At 42.8% G+C, this 18,079-nt stretch overlaps 1 protein-coding gene across 1 annotated transcript in view; it reads left to right on the top strand.

The window, feature by feature from the left end:
• The window catches only part of CCDC3 (coiled-coil domain containing 3), a 63,348-nt gene that overhangs the window by 9,335 nt on the left and 35,934 nt on the right, over positions 1–18,079 (top strand). The gene's annotated exons all lie outside the window — the stretch shown is intronic.

Consider the following 18,079-nt stretch of genomic DNA (forward strand, 5'->3'; position numbering starts at 1 on the left):
CCCCCACGGGTGGCTCGCCCTGCCCCTGGGTGCACAGCATGTGTGCTGCTCCAGGCGCCAGAGCAGCTAGCTCCGCCTCTGGGTAGCACCTCAGTCTAACCACTACATCATCCTATTGTTACAGCGGCCTTAGCTCCTACTTTCAGAATGCGTGGGGGGACATGACTTGGGAAGAGGTGGAGCTTTTGGATTTCATTCATCATTTATTTTGTTTGTTACATTTGTTGTTGTTGTATTTATTAACTTTGTATAGTGCCCTTCATCTGTAGATCTCAGGGTGGTTCACAAGATAAAAATACAAAATAAAAACACAATTTATGAAGTTTCTGTTTTTGCTTGTCATGGCTGGGAAGGGGCAAGGAGTTATGTAGGACCATGCTCAGCAGCAAGAAAGCATATGTAGCCACTTCTCTGGGTTGTGAGATTTCAATATACATTGCCTCATTGTCAAGCCTTCCTTTTAAACAGTAAAAACACGCTGGAAGAAAAACAAAACAACAATGATGAGAAAAGAAAATGGAGACTAATTCTGCTTTAACATGTGTTGTGCAGATAGGGCCACAGTGAATGGCAAAGGGTCCGTCTTCCCTTTTATCATCTCCCCCTTATTGTGGCTGCTACCGCATGCTGCAGCCTTGAGGGTTGCAGACATCTGACGTATTTTTTCATCAACATGTTTTTGGAACAGATACCAGTTGTGGGAATGTTTATGCCATCTGATTTCAATATACTCCCCTCTCCCCCTAAATCAGGGCAACCGAGGGTTCGGAGAAATAGGGAGAAACGCTTGGAACTCAGTGAAAGAACTGTTGTGGTCTGCTTATTTATGTAGTACTTTATGTAGGCACTTTATGTAGTACAGCAGCAAAAAAGACATGTCAGGTTCCTTGCAGTCTAAACATTTAGACAAGGTGTGTGGAGAGGAAGAAGAGAACATCGTTCGCCTTCCCAATTTATAATGAATCCAGAATTAATAAATCCAGGTCTGCTCATTATTTGTCATCTGCTGTCCTCCAAAGCTCTCCTGGGGGAATCGTACCATAAGGTGCTATGGCTCTGTACTAGAAATGAATCAGGCACACTAACTCTCCTAATGGAAGGACACATGTCAAAACCCCCAATGGCAACCTTGGAAACTGAGTAACAAATGTGTTACAAGCTGAATCGCAGCTGTCTTGCTCTCTGACCTCTTGCAGCTGCGAGCAGATTATAGAGCAGGGAAACGGCTGCTTGAATTGATATTTAAATAGTGGCTTTGAGGCACATATTTGTAGTTCTTAAAGCACACTGGCCATGCTCCTTTCTTCCTTTTGCAAATATTTTCCTTGAATAATGAAAACATTGGATAGATTTTAGTGCTCATTTCTAAATGTGTTATGTCCTGCACTCAAGAATATTTTTGCGCATTTAAAAAGTGGATTCAGTGTATGACTTACTATAAGAAGTACCTACATCATATTTCCCAGGGGCAGATTCCAGGGTAGGGTTGGTAGCACACTGGGAACAGTAATTTAAAGGTGCTGGGAACTGTAGCTCTGTGGGGGGGGGGGTAAACTACAGTTCTAAGGATTCATTTTTCAGCAGAGGAGAAATGGGCTTCCAATGTATGGTTCCCAGCCCAAAACTCCAGTTATCCACAAAGCAACTTCATCAGAGAGGCAATAATTTTTTTAGCCAAAGCATTCCATCTGCAGTATTAGGAATAATTGTACTTTGCAAGGCTATTGTAAGAATTACTTACAATTGTAACACACACACACACACACACACACACACACACACACACACACACATACACGGGACCTGCAACAAAATGCTGCAGTGTGGAGTGTTTCTTTTTATGTTCCAGCCACTCAGCCAGCCAAACCTTCTTCCTGGATAGTCCATTCCATCTGCCCCTTGTTTTCTGCAACCTATAAACTGTCAGTCAGCATCTGAGCATGATCAGTCCTCATGGTGGATGCTTTTGGTACCCCTTCCCCCCTTAGGGTGAGAAACCTAAACATCTTTTTGCAGTACTGCAAACTTTGGGGTTCCCCTCAAGGTGGCTGATACCTCCTTTTTGCGCATGGTGCTGCTGTTTTTGATACATAAGCCATGACACTCAGAAAGCCCAGTTCAATATTGGAATATAGTCAACCTGTCTTCCTCCATATGGTTTGGACTACAGCTCCCAGGGCTCATTGCTATGTAGGAAGATATAGCTGACTTCTGGGCTGTCCCTTGTCAGACTGCAAGGGGCGGGGGAGGAGGTATGTGTATATTCTTTAATTTTAAAAACATGATTTTTTAAAAAAGCAAGACTCCTTCCATGGAGTATAGCAGGAAATGTTTTGTTAAACAAAGGTTTTGTTAAACATTTGATTTTCCCTTATAGTAAGCATTTCCTTACTATACAGTATGAATATTCTTGTTGCCTGTGAAAAGAAAGCAGCAGCAGCAGCAAGACTAGCCTCTTCCTAACAGCACCATCACACGATGGAAAAGGCTAAGGAAAAAACTGCTTCTGTGGTTCCACAAATTTATGCCTCTGGAAGGAATCATCACAAATGAGCACTTTCCTTTTTTTGTGTTTTGCAATGAGCTTGGTGGAAATTAGAACCTGTTTCATTTTAAGTTTGGTAGTTTGTTCTGAGATTGCCTGTAACAATGAAGGGTAGGTGGTAAGTATTTTAAAATAAGTCAATATAACAAAAAACTCTTTTTGTAATGAGTTTACTGGTTGGGAGCCTGTTGGCTAGATATTTTAGGGACCCTGTTGTTCTCCTGAGGCATGGATGGTAGTCATCCGTCACTGCACCTTAAGTGTTAGCAGTTGTGCTCTTTTTGAGCAATCAAGTTAGAGGGCAAAATTAATCCATCATCTCGTATGCAGCTGACAGGGTAAAAGGGGATCTAAGGGGTGTCCATAAGAGTCAATCAAAGCATGCATCAAAATAACATGTTGCAGGGTTTTTGTTTTTTCTGGACAGTTTCATTTGGCTGCAGTGCTGGGGAGCCCTGTATTTGATTGCTGCTAATATTTCTGTCCTGGACATAGCAACTGGCTACCCGGGCTAGTCTTCATACCCTCCAACATGCTGCAGAGGAAAACTTCAGGGCCATGCTGTCATGGGAGCCAAAATGGGACATCCTGGGATCCTGTCAGAAACCAGGATGGCTTCTGTAATTCCAGTATGTCCTGCTCAAATCGGGACAGTTGATGGATATGCCATTATTACATTCATGTCCCACTTTTCTTTCAAGGAGATTCTTCCCCCTATTTTATCCTCATAACAACTCTGTGAGGCAGGTTCGACTGAGAGGCAGTTACTCCATACTAGTACAGTCATACCTCGGGTTAAAGACACTTCAGGTTGAGCGTTTTCAGGTTGTGTTCCGCAGCGACCCGGAAGTAATGGGATGGGTTACTTCTGGGTTTCGCCGCTCGCGCATGTGCAGATGCTCAAAATGACGTTACGCGCATGCCCAGAAGCGGCGAATCATGACCCGCGCATGAGCAGATGTGGGTTGCGTTCTGCTCAGGATGCGAATGGGGCTCCAGAACGGATCCCGTTTGCATCCAGAGGTACCATTGTAGGTCCATGCGGACTTCACACCCTCAAGGGCACACAAACATGACACTCCTTTCTGGCAGGCTGAAGTGGTAGCATGTGATTTTGCTGCATGGGCCAATTGGCTCTTAATCACAGGCTGTGTACACACTATGCTTTAAAGCACATTTGAAGCACATTTCCCCCACATTTCTGGGTATTGTAATTTTTTTCCTTACACACACACACACACACACACACACACACACACACTGCAGCCTAGAAGCCAGACAAAACAAATAGCATTTATCTCTATGCTAGAAACTTCAAGCAATCTTTCTATAGAATATAAAATATTTTGATTGGTTTGATTCCAGATGTTGTGCTGTTTTTATTTTATTGTATTAGAGAATCTGCTGTATTACATGGCTTTAATCTGTGCTGTATCATAGCTATGGGGTGGCAAGTTTCTTTTGATGTATAAATGTTGTTTATCCTGTAAGAAGTAAAGCAATAAAAACAAATTGTTAAAAAAACATAGAAACTTCAGCCAGTTTAACTCCTTTAATATTCTTCAACTCCTATGGCTTTCTGCTGGGGAGCCTTGGGAATTATAGTTCTGCAGAATATATAAAAGATTCCACAGTGGGAAGTTGTAGTAATTAAAGTGGCTGCTATTTCTCAGCACTTTTCAAGAGGCTGCAGCAGTTACATGGGGCGGGGTTTATGGTATGCCCAAAGACATGTGGACAAATCTTCCCAAAGCTAATGAAAACACACAGCTAATTTTAGCGCACACTTTCTCCCAGCCCTGGAGGCAGAGAGATCACAAGAGAGATTAAGGCCAGTTGGCCCCTGCAGCATTCTTTAAGGGTCTCAAGGAAGACACGCCAGGGCACTAAGCAATCAATTAAAAATACAGGATTGCTCCATTGGTTTTTAGCACTGTCAGTCAAGTTATGTCGTCAAACAGCTGCTTATGCTGATTGAAAGGTCAGGAGATATTCTGACCCAACCAGGGAGGGAGAGTGTGGAAATGTGAGGACCTTTATGTTTTCTCTAGCAGCTTCCTGTGTTTTTTATGCTAGTTCCACTTTCACATCTCCTGTCAAGAACTACAGCTACACAGTGGCTGCTTATTATTTGTAAAGACTATATAGCAATGAATGCCCAATCCTTAAAAAACAAGCAAACCCTTATTTGTGTGAACAGTGGGTTGTGTTTTTTTTCTTTTTAAGATAGGTGTGCTGCTGGGCTTTTGAAACTGGATTTGTCCATAATCTGCTGTTCTTTTATAGACTTCCTCATGCAATTGATTCTGATTGAAGACCTCTTTGTCCATTTAGTTGTGGTTCTCTTCAGGAGAGTTGCGGTCATTATTTGAGGGGATCAGGCTGGTTTTGCCTGTCCCCTGCTCCCCGCCCCCCCAACTTTTGACCCGACTGGTGTGAGCAGATATGGGGGCGGATGTGCTGCTCCACTACACCCCCCTCCTGACCAGCTGGGGTTGGGATTGCTCTGTAAGATGTTGTTCTGAATGGAAAGAGAGGGCATCTCTAAAGTGCAGAGGCTAGGCTTGGTCTTTCCAGATGCTTGGGCAATACCCTGTTGGCCAAACCACCAGGCAAACCTGGAAACCTTTTTCTCTCTGTTCATAGCAGACATGCTGAGAGCTAAGCCCATTTCATAAATATGCTAATGGTCTTACTGATGTTCTTTTGTCTTCTTAACTAAACAAACTTGGCATATGTGCTGTGCAAAAGATCAAGGGCCAGTGCATTCATGCGGCAGTTCTAGGGAGACCTCAGCTTTCACAGAAATAAAAACAGCTAGCTTGGAAAGCCAAAAGCACCACAATGATGTAGTATTAGCAAAATTGCTGGCATTAGCTCTGTGTCTCCTGCCATTATCCCTCTGCTATGACTTGGACTTGATGCAGTATCCAAAATGCTTCTCTTGTACTTTTCAGTAAGAAACATCCCCTTCATTTAATTTTGGTTAGATAGTCTATGTATTAACTAAAAGCAATCATTACCTTGTCCATGCAATTCACCCTTTCAAGAAGCTTCTCTCCATGCATTCTTTAGCATGAATGAGACTTCAACACTGTGGCTGCATAGACCCACCTATCAGTGAGATATCAGGCAACAAAATCCTGTGCATGATTTTTCAGAAGTAAGTCTCAGTGAGTTCAATGAGGCTTCCTATCAGGTAAGTTGGCATTGCCTAAGCGTGCCATCCTGTACGTGTCTCTTTAACAGTTCAATGGGACTTGCTCGCGTGGAAATATGATAGAAGTATGCAGCCTAAGATAACATTTGCAATGATATAAAAGATTGCCAGATATACTGTTGCATAGCACAGAAATGTTGTGCTACCCCTGTTGATTGGGCCATGCCAGCATTTGGGTCTGCTCTGTGTCCAAACCTCTTTGGTTCCTGCCAAGTTTCTTTGCATTGCCTGCCTTGCTCTTCATTGCCACCTGTGTGTGGAGCAGGCGAAATTTCCTCTTTGTTCTTTTTATAATAGATTTTATTAAAATTTTGAAGGTTACAGATAGAAAAGTAGAAAAAGCTAAACAAACAAAGCACAAAAAAACCCCACAAATCCAACCTTTACATAACTTTCTTTCCTTTGCTTATTTCCTTGACCTCCTCACACCTCCCTTTTTTGTATTCTAATTCAGTTAGATATTTCAGCAAGTCCTTTCCATCTTTGTTTTTATCCTAAAAATTTATCTTGATATACTATAATTTTACATTCTCCTCTTTCACTAATTACCAATCCATTTTTACTTAATCCTTTATAACATTTCTGCTAAAACCACATAGCTTCATTCCAACATCCTTCTAACATTCCTTAATTTTACAATGTTTCTGTAGATAAACTTTAAATTTTTTCCAATCTTCTTCCACCGACTCTTCTCCCTGGTCTCGGATTCTGCCAGTCATTTCCGCCAGTTCCATGTAGTCCATCACCTTCATCTGCCATTCTTCCCAGGTGGGTAAATCTTGTGTCTTTCAATACTTTGCAATAAGTATTCTTGCTGCTGTTGTGACATACATAAAGTTCTATCCTTCTTTAACACTAATTGGCCGACCATGCCCAGGAGAAAGGCCTCTGGTTTCTTCAGAAAGGTATATTTAAATACCTTTTTCATTTCGTTATAGATCATCTCCCAGAAAGTCTTAATCCTTGGGCATGTCCACCAAAGGTGAAAGAATGTACCTTCAGTCTCTTTGCATTTCCAACATTTATTTTCGGGCAAATGATAATTTTTTGCAAGCTTGACTGGTGTCATATACCACCTATAGATCATTTTCATTATATTCTCTCTTAAGGCATTACATGTCGTAAACTTCATACCTGTGGTCCATAACTGTTCCCAGTCAGCCATCATAATATTATGTCCAACATCTTGTGCCCATTTAATCATAACCGATTTTACCGTTTCATCCTGAGTGCCCCATTTCAACAGCAAGTTATACATTCTTGACAAGTTCTTAGTTTTGGGATCTAACAGTTCTATTTCCAATTTTGATTTTTCCACCTGGAAGCCAATTTTCTTGTCCAAATTGTAAACCTCCATTATTTGGTAATAATGAAGCCAATCTTGCACTTTGTTTTTTAGTTTTTCAAAACTCTGCAGTTTTAATCTATCTCCCTCTTGTTCCAAAATTTCCCAATATTTCGGCCATTTGGCCTCCATATTGAGCTTTTTATGAGCCTTCGCTTCCATTGGTGACAACCACCTTGGAGTTTTGTTTTCAAGCAAATCCTTATATCTTATCCAGACATTAAACAGTGCTTTCCTGACAATATGGTTTTTAAATGCTTTATGTGCTTTGACCTTGTCATACCACAAATATGCATGCCACCCAAAAACATTATTAAAACCTTCTAAGTCCAGAATGTCCGTGTTTTCAAGAAGCAGCCATTCTCTCAGCCAACAAATTGCGGCTGATTCATAGTAAAGCTTAAGGTCTGGCAGGGCAAATCCACCTCTTTCTTTAGCATCAGTTAATATCTTAAATTTTATTCGAGGCTTCTTGCCCTGCCAGACAAATCTAGAGATATCTTTCTGCCACTTCTTGAAACAATCCATTTTGTCCAGAATTTGCAGTGTTTGAAACAAAAACAACATCCTTGGCAATACATTCATTTTTATCACAGCAATTCGGCCTAGTAATGATAACTTCAAATTTGACCATGTTTCTAAATCCTTTTTCACTTCCGTCCAACATTTTTCATAATTATCTTTAAATAAATTCACATTCTTAGCAGTCATATTAACCCCTAGGTATTTCACTTTCTTGAGCAATGTTAATCCTGTCTCCTCCTGAAACCTCTCTCTCTCAATCACTGTTAGATTTTTCTCTAAAACCTTAGTTTTCATCTTATTCAACTTAAATCCCGCTACCTGACCAAATTCTTGAATCAATTCCAAAACTCTTTTAGTACTAGATTCTGGCTCCTGTAATGTCAATACCAGATCATCGGCAAATGCTTTCAGTTTGTACTGTTTAGCTCCGACTTGAATACCTTTAACCAATTGGTCCTTTCTAATCATATTTAGCAAAACCTCCAGGACCGATATAAAAAGCAATGGAGAGATTGGGCAACCTTGTCGTGTTCCTTTCTCAATCTTAAACTCTTCTGTGACTACATTGTTCACAATTAATTTTGCTTTTTGTTCTGAATAAATTGCACCTATACCATTTTTAAAACCTTGGCCTACCCCCATGCCCTCTAAATTTTTCTTCATAAAACTCCAGGAAATATTGTCAAAGGCTTTCTCCGCGTCCACAAATATCAAAACTGCTTTAGTATTAATATTCACTTGTAATTTTTCTAAAATATTGATTATATTCCTCGTATTATCAGACAAATGCCTACCTGGGAGAAAGCCCGCTTGATCTTTATGTCAGGCATTTCCTCTTTGGCTCCTGCTTTGAAAGAGATGCAGAGAGATATTATCCCAAAGCTTGGTTCTCTCTGTGGCTTAAAATGAACCGGACTAGACTCCTAGAGAGGAAGGGATTTGGGGAGATGGGGAGGGGTCCACCGGAGCAAAAACAACTCCCTGCAAAGCCCCTTGGTATCTGGATTCTCACATGGACGGGGAAAAGCCATTGAGCTGAATTGGTGATACCTTCTGAAATCGGAAGAGTCTCCTCATTTTGTGCATTTGGGTGAAGGGGAGTCCCAGGGCAGGATGCCTGGGAGGGGGGTCTGGCAAGCTGATCCGTCCAGGATTCACCACAGCACCAGGATGCTGCAGTTGCTTGCACATTCCTAATATGCTCAGAAGTTTGAAACTCAAAAAGGGAAAAGGGGAAAACCAATGATTGAATGGCATAGGAGAGGTGGGACGTGTATGTTTGGCTCATACACGTCGTCCCGTCCCCCCCCCCCCGGGGTTCAGTGGCAGTTAGGGACCATGTCTGTAGCAGTGGAGCTTACTGACAACTCAACCTCTCCTCTGCCCTTTTCACGCCTCTCCTGGCTCTGGAAGACGGGGGGGGGGGCGTAGAGCACCTCTTGGGTTGGAAAAAGCCTCCCACCTCTGGTCTACATGGATCATTCTTGCCTTGCATGTACTCAGCAATCAAGCACTGGGGACGGGAACACATTCTCCTAAAATACACTCATGACTCTTCACCAGCCTGACTCATCTCTTTCTCTTGGCCTCCCCGGCTTCAGCTTCTGCCTCTGAGTCTGGACTTCTCTCTGCCACAGACTCCTCCTGCTCACTAAGTCCTCTTTCCCCTTCAGCTTCTAATACCTCCTCTTCCCAGTCTTCTCCCTCTGACCACTCCTTGTTTCCCCACCACCACTCCCTTACTCTCCAACATTTCTCAGATGAAAATAGGGACATCTTAAGGAAAAGTGAAACATTCCGGGATCAAACCAGAACCTGTGGTGGCTTCTCTAAATCAGGGACGTCCCTGGAAAAGAGGGGCACTTGGAGAGCTTTCACTCCCTGGGCTCTTAGCCTTCTTCCCACCATTCCTCTGCATCCAACCAGCCCATGGCGTATGGGGACATGGCGGTGGGCATGCAGCTACAGTCTCCTGCTGCATGAGATGATTATTCCATGTCTTCAACATGTGAACAGGGTTAGCTCTGCATAGGACCCCAGAAAATGTTTTTAAAACCTTTGGCAGAAATGTCTGGAGAATCTAACCATATAAGAAGAGCCCTGTTGGATGGAATCAAAGACCTGTCTGGTCCAGTGGCCTAGCAGATGCCCATGGGAAGCCCAAAGCAGGGCCTGAAGCCAGGAGCTCTCTTTCATAGCTAGATCCTTCAGTTCTGCCCCGCATTCTCCTTGACATATGTTTGCTCATTCATTACGCATCTTCTCACATATGGGTACTGATAATTAGTGGAGATGCAGTAGACAAGGGACCTTTTATATTGTGAAAGCCATAATTACTGACAGCCAAATAATTTGCTGAGGAAGTTCTTAGATGTATTGAAAACCAACTGTGGAATGCAAGGAAGGGATAAAGGACAGCGATCGAAAAGCCAGTGGCAAGGTAGCAGATTTTGTGTAAATGGATAGCCAGAATCAAATCTGGCATGAGTATAAAGAATAAGGAGAATACATGATGTTAGTGCCTTCCAGAAGGCTAAGAAACCACAAGGCAAATAAAGGCTCCTCACATTTATTACATTTTAAAGCTTGTTATGCTTTCAAAACCACCGCCATCAATCTGAACCCTTAAGAAGTGGCAACACCAGTAGAGGAAGAGATTTACGGAGATGATTGCCTCCTCCTCAGAAAATAAAATGCCACATATCCTAATTCTATTTCCTTCTTTTTTATTTAAAGGTCTGGGATTATGTGCATTATTCTGCAATAATTTCTGTTCTAGATCTTAAAGGTTACTATTTTCATTTTATTCCTCTTTAACTCAAATTGTGTGTGCAAATTACATGTCGTGGCGCAGAAGGGAAGCCAAGGGCTACATAAGATATGATCTCTTGCAGCACCAGGATCCAGTGCCTTTCCTCCTCTTCATTTATGGATACGTACACCTATGTTTTGTTTATTAGTTTGGTGCTAAGATACGTAATTACATGATTGTTAATAGCATAATACATTTTTAGTTGCAAGACTGCAAAAAAATCCCGTTTTACATTGCCAAATTCTGCTTAGAACCTCTTCGATTCCTTGAGGGTACTGTGGATCACTTACACAGAATTCCCAAAAGCACCCCAAACAAACACCATGTAATTCCCAGGGAACCCATGAAAGTTAGGATGACACAAGATCCCTTTAAACTGGTTGTGTAAATGTATTATATTACTGGAGTGTGCTTGCCCTTTCTTCCATAATTAAAATAACCTGCTTATCATGAGCTATGCTTAACTTTAGAAATATATCCACTTAACATTAGCAAAAATGGATGCCTTCTGATGAATGTTTGGAATCTGCATCAACCTCCAAAGTAGACCGAGTTTTATAGTTGGATGTTCCCTTTTGTGGATGCAGCATTTATTTATATCTGCATTCACAGATGGAGATAATTAAAATTTATGGGATTGCCTAAGCTGATTCTTCCCACACAATGTTGCTGTTTTCAGAGAAGGCTTTGAAGTGCTCTCGTCACCTTGTAATACAAATGCAAAGCCTCTGTTGACCAGAATGCTAATTTGCATTACAAATGCCTTCCGCACACTTTCTATCCTGCATGCGTTTGTGTATTATTAATTAGAATTGCATCCCACTTTTTCCTCCAAGGAGATGCTCAGAATGGCCTGTATGACAGTGGTACCACTCTATCCTCCCAGCAGTTCAGTGAGATAGGGCTGGCTAGCCTTTCCCAACCTTCTCCTCTCTGTGCTGGCTGTGGCGCTGATGGGAATTGTAGTCCAAACAAATATGGAGGAGACCAGGTTGGGGAGGGATGGGTGCGATGCCATTTCAATCAGTTTCATGGTCAAGTTGGGATTCAAACCTATCTATCTGTCTCCTTATCTACCATGTCACCTTGGCATGAACTGTGACCAGACAGTTATATAAATAGTGCAACAGAAGCTCAAATGCACCTTTGTGTGTGACAATACTCAGGCTGTCTCCATATTACCACTTGCTCTGCCTCCAGTGGACTCTTGCTGCAGGTGTTTGAAGCCAAGCGTATGTGACATTGGCCTGTACCCACTTGCATCCTGTAGCTTCTTGAGGCACTTCCCCTCAATCCAATTGGAAAACAGAAGCCACGGTTAAGCTGATGTTATGTACTGAAGTTCTCACCCTGGGCCAGCAGGGGGATACTGTAGATAGTTTTCACTTAGGTCCACATATGCAAATTAGGGATTGAAAGTGACGTTCAGTGATTGGATAGTTACAGAAAATGGTTACTGTTGCGTTCTAGTGGAGCTATATATAAGCAGGCTGGCTGAACCCTTCAGTTCAGTTCTGTTCTGGCCTGTGAATAAACAAGAGCTGTTTGAAGAATCGCTGTGTTGTCTGCTATGTTCACCCACAACTTAACAGCTGAAGTGTGTACATTTCAGGCAGTTGTTGAGCATGTGCAGATGGCAGCGTCAGTGAATTGGAGTTCAGGGCTGGGAAGCAAATCAGGTAGGTAATGGGCATTGGCTGCAAACATCCTCTTCCATTCTCTGGTGTAAGAAAGCGACTTGAAATGTACTGGTGGGGTGGACAAACTCACTGCACTGCAAGCTGCTAATGTGTACACAGCCTCAGACAGGAAAACTAATTATTAATGGTTGTCAGATATTAATCATGTTCATTTTTGCCACCACTCCTTACATTTGCAATGCCAACCAGACTCAAGTGGCATCTGGCAGCAACAAGCTAACTGAGGAACTGGAACGTTGGGATTTCCAATTTGTGCCCTTCATTCCTCATGGTTCAACCAACATGGTTGCAAGCAGTGCTATATTATTTCTGAAATATAAATATATGGATAATGATATTGTGCAAATATAGTAGCTGTTTATTCAGTGTTGGGATGTGCTTCCTATATCCTGGACTTCAAAATGCAAGGCCGTCAGATCACAGTCAACCAGACCACCTCTTACTTGTATGCCTCTTGTCACTCTCAGAGATCTCAAACAGGTTTGTGAGAAGCTAAAGTAAATGCAATTTGGGTTTTTAAAAAACGTTTCTTAAGTGAAAGGCACTCAGATCACTGCTACCCACTTCTCGAATGTGGCTGAGCAAAAAAATCTGCAGCCTCCTTAGAAGTTAGCCTGCAGGCACAGCACACTAAACAATGCTTCGCTTCTGGAATGTGTGCAGTTTGCAGACCCAACAGCCAAGGAGATGGCGTCTTTATTTTCTTGGATCGACTCAACGGGTTTACTTCCAGATGGTTGGACTGAGGCAATAGTTATTCCAATCTACAAAAAAGGACCTATGCCAGACCCGGCGAGTTATAGACCAATCAGTCTTCTGCCTATACCCAGCAAACTATATGCTAAACATCTTTATATTAAGCTAACTAGCTGGCTGGAAACTGAAGCTATTCTAGCGGAAGAGCAAGCGGGTTTCAGGCAAGGCAGGTCCACCATAGACCATTGCTTCACCCTAGCCTACTTTATTGACAAATATGCCAAAAAATCCTGTGGGGTGCTATATGCAGCCTTTATCGATCTAAAGGCTGCTTTCGATTCAATTCCACGTGCAAGACTCTGGGATAAATTGAGCACATCAAGTATAGACAAAAGACTATTATTTCTGATCAGCTGTTTATATAAAGACACGGTGCTGCATGTAAGAACTTCGTCAAATGGCCATCTTATAGGACCAGTTCCTGTCTGCAAGGGGGTCAAGCAAGGTTGTATCTTGGCCCCAGTTTTATTCAACTTTTACATCAATGATATGGTTAATTGTTTGTCATCTCCGGACTTCCACGCCCCCAAACTGGCTGACAAATCAATATCAGTACTTTTGTATGCTGATGATGCGATACTCCTATCTCGAACAAGAATAGGCTTAAATAGGCTCATAGGTGAATTTTCAGCATACTGCAGGAGAGAGCAACTGGTAATAAACTATCAGAAAACCAAAATTATGGTTTTTGCAAGGAAACACAGACAGTACAGCTGGAGGATGGATAACCAGACAATTGAACAGGTTAAAGCCTTCAAATATCTGGGTATCGTTTTCCAGTCGACCGGGTCCTGGGATGTCCATCAAAAATGTGCCAAAGAAAAAGCAGCTCAAAGTATTAAGATGCTGTCCCGCTTCTTTTATACGAAGGGGGGCAGATACATCCCAGCAGCCTTTGAAGTTTTTCAAGCAAAACCTCTGGCGCAGTTACTGTATGGGGCACAAATCTGGACGGGGAACCACTGCTCCAGTCTTGAAACTGTTCAGTCTAAATTCCTAAGGCAGATATTCGGCGTCCCCTCCTGTGTTCCGAACGCAGCATTACGACTCGAGGCCTGCCTTCCATCTGTAGAAACTCAGACCTGGCAAAGAACATTTAACTATTGGCTTCGTCTTAATCTAAATCCACCTGGTCTACTGCCTCTAGTAATGCAAGACCCTTACAAAAGCAAGTGGTTCAAAACTGTGCATCAAAAACTTCTTACATGCGGTCTGCATTCACAGTCCCTACTATCAATGGGCCTCATTAAAGCAAAGAGTCTAATAGGCCAGCGCCTGAAAGACATTGAACGGCAAAACAACCTGACTATCTTAAAGAAACTGTGCCCATGGTATACCTACTTTCCCCCTTCTCATTTTGATTCTCCAGCTTCATATTTGTTTAAATTAACCATCCCAAAATACAGACGTGCCTTTACATTGGCTAGATGGGATGTTCTTCCTTCTGCCGTACTCGAAGGTCGCTACCAAAAGACTCCATTTGAAAAACGACTCTGCCCATGTGGAGATGGTAACACGGAAACAATGTCCCACGTCCTCCTATCCTGCCCCCTTTACAAAGACCTAAGGAATGAGATTATTACTCCACTCATTCTCGCCAACCCCGGCCGTTCACCAGATATCACACTGTATTTCCTCTTATCTGATACGGATAGTCAGATAACAGAGAAGGTCGTGAGGTACATCGAGAGAGCTATGAAATTGAGGGCCACCATCTGAGTGACAGACTTGTTCATCTGACGGACCTCCTTTTGCTTGTTCTTTTCTCCCTTTTATCCTTATTTCTATTTTTAATTCTTGTATAGCTGTGGCCTGTTGGCTTTGCTAATAAAGTTTTGATTTGATTTGATTGTACAAATGTTAGGCCTCCAAAGGGTTAACTGGGAACTCTTTCATAAGCCGGGGGGGGGGGGAGAGAGACACTCTGTTTCTTTGCTTAAGGCTGCTGGTAATTATACAGAGCTGCAGTTTAAACACATCCTGCCAAATGTGCACTATGTCACCCAAGGATCTGCTGTGTCTGATCTCCCCAGAAGGCTTTAGCGATGCCACCAGGGCTTGCGTATCTCAGTCACACAGAGCAGGCTTCCTTTTCACAAGCACAATAGTTGGGGTAGCTAAGCTGCAGATGACAAGGGAGTGATGTGTTGTTCCAGGATGTTCATACTTTAGTTTCTAAACATTACTTATCACCCCAGATTTAAAGAGAGACCAAAAGTTCTTCCAGCCCAACACTTTCTCCAACAGTAGCCAACCAGATAAACCAGAGAAGCTGGCAAGTTAAAGCAGGGAACCTCAGATCCGGGGGCCAAGGCCACCTCTCAATCTTCTTTATCCAGCCCTTGAGACTCTCCCTTGGCCACACCTTTCACCAGCTCCGTGGAGAGAGAGAGAGAGACCTTTCATTTGCTGTATTCTGCTTTATTTTAAAGAGTTCTGCCAGTAAAAGTTTGAATAATATTGTTACGTGTTTAGACAATGATTTATTCCAAAAGGAGTCAGTTCTTACGCTTCCAGATGCTTCAAACTGTGCAATATTTATATCTACAACAGGGGTGCCACCTCGTCTTTCACCTCAGGCAACCAAACACCCTGCGTGCCACTAGGGCAGGCTTCCTCAACATCAGCCCTCCAGATGTTTTTTTGGCCTACAACTCCCATGATCCCTAGCTAGCAGGACCAGTGGTCAGGGATGATGGGAATTGTAGTCTCAAAACATCTGGAGGGCTGAGGTTGAGGAAGCCTGCACTAGGGTGACAAGAGTCCTGGGCCTCAAACATCTGACATGAGCAGCAACTGCTTCCTTTCCTGTTGTTTCTGGTTCTTATGTGAATGTGGAAAGATGCCTGCCTTGCCCCATGTTGAGAGGCCACACATATCTACACATCTCCTCCTCCATCCCAGCCATGAAGGAGAAGAAGCAGAAGTCAGTCATGCTTCTTCTGTTACCACTTCTTAGAAAATGTGAAGCACCCCTCCATTCTCACTTGATGCAGACTATTGGAGCAAGGGAAATCTGTACTGGCTTAAACACATACATAAACACATAATGAAACATTGAAAAACTTCCCTATCCAGGGCTGCCTTCAGATGTCTTCTAAAGGTTGCATAGTTACTTATCTCCTTGGCTCAGGGGTTGCAGAACTCCATACCATCCACCATTTCTCCAATGAAAATAGGGACATTCTGGGATCAAATCAGAAACTGAAATGGCTTCTGTAAATCCAGGACTGTCCCTAGAAAACAGGGACACTTGGAGGGTCTGTAAATAGACCTGGTTGTGGTGGTGCCTCCGTGCCTGAAACCACAGACTGTATTCCACATTACCAGAAGGATACAGGGCAGACTGTGCTGATTGGACAAGCATCCATTTTGGCACTGGGCTATGGAAATGTGAATTGCGTGATCCAGCCATCGGTTCAGTCAAACTTATACAAACCTGGTTCTCATTTTATTTTGTATAGTTTCGCATAGATTTATGTAAGAAGAAGAAGCTCCTCATGATATGTCTGTTTAAAGAAAAGAACGTGCTTATTTATTCTTTTAACAGATTGTTAGGAAATAATAGACATCTTGAAAAACAAGATTGGCGCAAGAGGCAAACAGAAACACACATATCCCACTATTCCAGATGTGAAAATAAACTGAGATTCCACTAGACTTAAAATCCCAATTACCACACTGCCTTCTGTCCTACTTTGTCATATTTTTCCATGATTTGCTTTGCCCTTTTTAATGTGCCGAGAATTTGGAGACGCAAAGAATGCGCCAAGATCATGGAGTTATGCGCCTTGCTTCTATCTGAGGACATTAGGAAAAGGAAATTACTTTGGGTGAATTTGGAACCCTTGTCCTCCAGTGAAGTGTGCTCCAGGTTTTTAAGAGGTTCCGTCTGTATCTTCCATTAGCCATTTCACATGTTTGCCAAACTGGATTGCGAGAGGTTTATATAAATGTCAAAATACATAGAGCAGGATAAAATATGTCTGGGTTTGAGAGATTGCATCTCCCTGAAGCCACAAGAAAATGATTGGGTTACAGGCGACACTGCAGGTCTTGTTTACCAGCAACTGGCAGGATTTCAGTAGTTTTCAGAGACACAGTGTCCTGCTGGTTCTCGTGTGCTTCACCAGATGCTGTGATGCAGGCAGAAAGGACAAAACAAATACTTGAACTGAAGGACAGTAACCGCAAGAATTAAGCATCAGCATTTGTGCATAGGAAAGCATACTTTGCCATGTCACTGAGACCTTTGGGGCTTTTTACTTAGAAAAAAAGGCAAGTAAGGCTGGGGAGGGGGGGACATGATAGAGATGTATATTATGATGCCAAGGGTGGATAAAGTAGATATTGAGAACCTTTTCTCCCTCTCTCAGAAGACACAATGGGCTCACACAATGGGCCGAGTATTGGAAGAATCATGACAGACTAAAAGAAGTACTTCTTCATACTGTGCATAGTCAAAACTACCACAAGATGCAGTAATGGCACTGACCTGGATGGCTTTAAAAGTCTTTTAAAATGATTAGGCAAATTCATGGATGATAATGCTATCAGTGATTGTGTACTACCTCCAATACTGAAGGGCTGATGGGGCTCATAAACCTGGGAGGGTAGTCTATCTAGAAGAAGGAAAACTCTGATCCAAAACCTCTGATAGCTTGCAGCTAAACCCATTTATGCGAAAGGCTTCGGGAGTAAATCCTGTGGATTTGTGCGAAAGGCTTCGGGAGTAAATCCTGTGGATTTGTGCGAAAGGCTTCGGGAGTAAATCCTGCTACCTTGCAGGACGTCTTTGGGAGAAGAAAAGGTTAAGGAGTAAACCCTAACACAAATCTAGAGTGGAGTCCCTAAGGCAGTTGGATGGTGTCTTATACACCTCCTTCTGGCAACTCCTGCAGCCAAGCTGCTGCCAAATTTATTGCTCTCTTTCCCTTTGGACCTCATCAGCAAGGTTTTGTCATCTGGGCAGCCCTGGACCTCCACACACGCTGCCCGGCCTTGCTACTGCAAGCAAAAACAAGGCCGGAGGCAGCAAGTGGGCGTCACCAGTCTCTGCATCCACAGCAGGTGTCATGATTCTCCAGTGGTTTGGAAGTGCACTCCGCGGTCTCTTGAGGCAGACGGATGCCAACAAAAGTGCCTCTGAAGACCAGCTGCTAGGATCACAAGTGGG

The sequence above is a fragment of the Podarcis erhardii genome (assembly GCF_964252035.2).
Source record: "Podarcis erhardii genome assembly, chromosome: 10".
In the NCBI taxonomy this organism is placed as follows: Eukaryota; Metazoa; Chordata; class Lepidosauria; order Squamata; family Lacertidae; genus Podarcis; species Podarcis erhardii.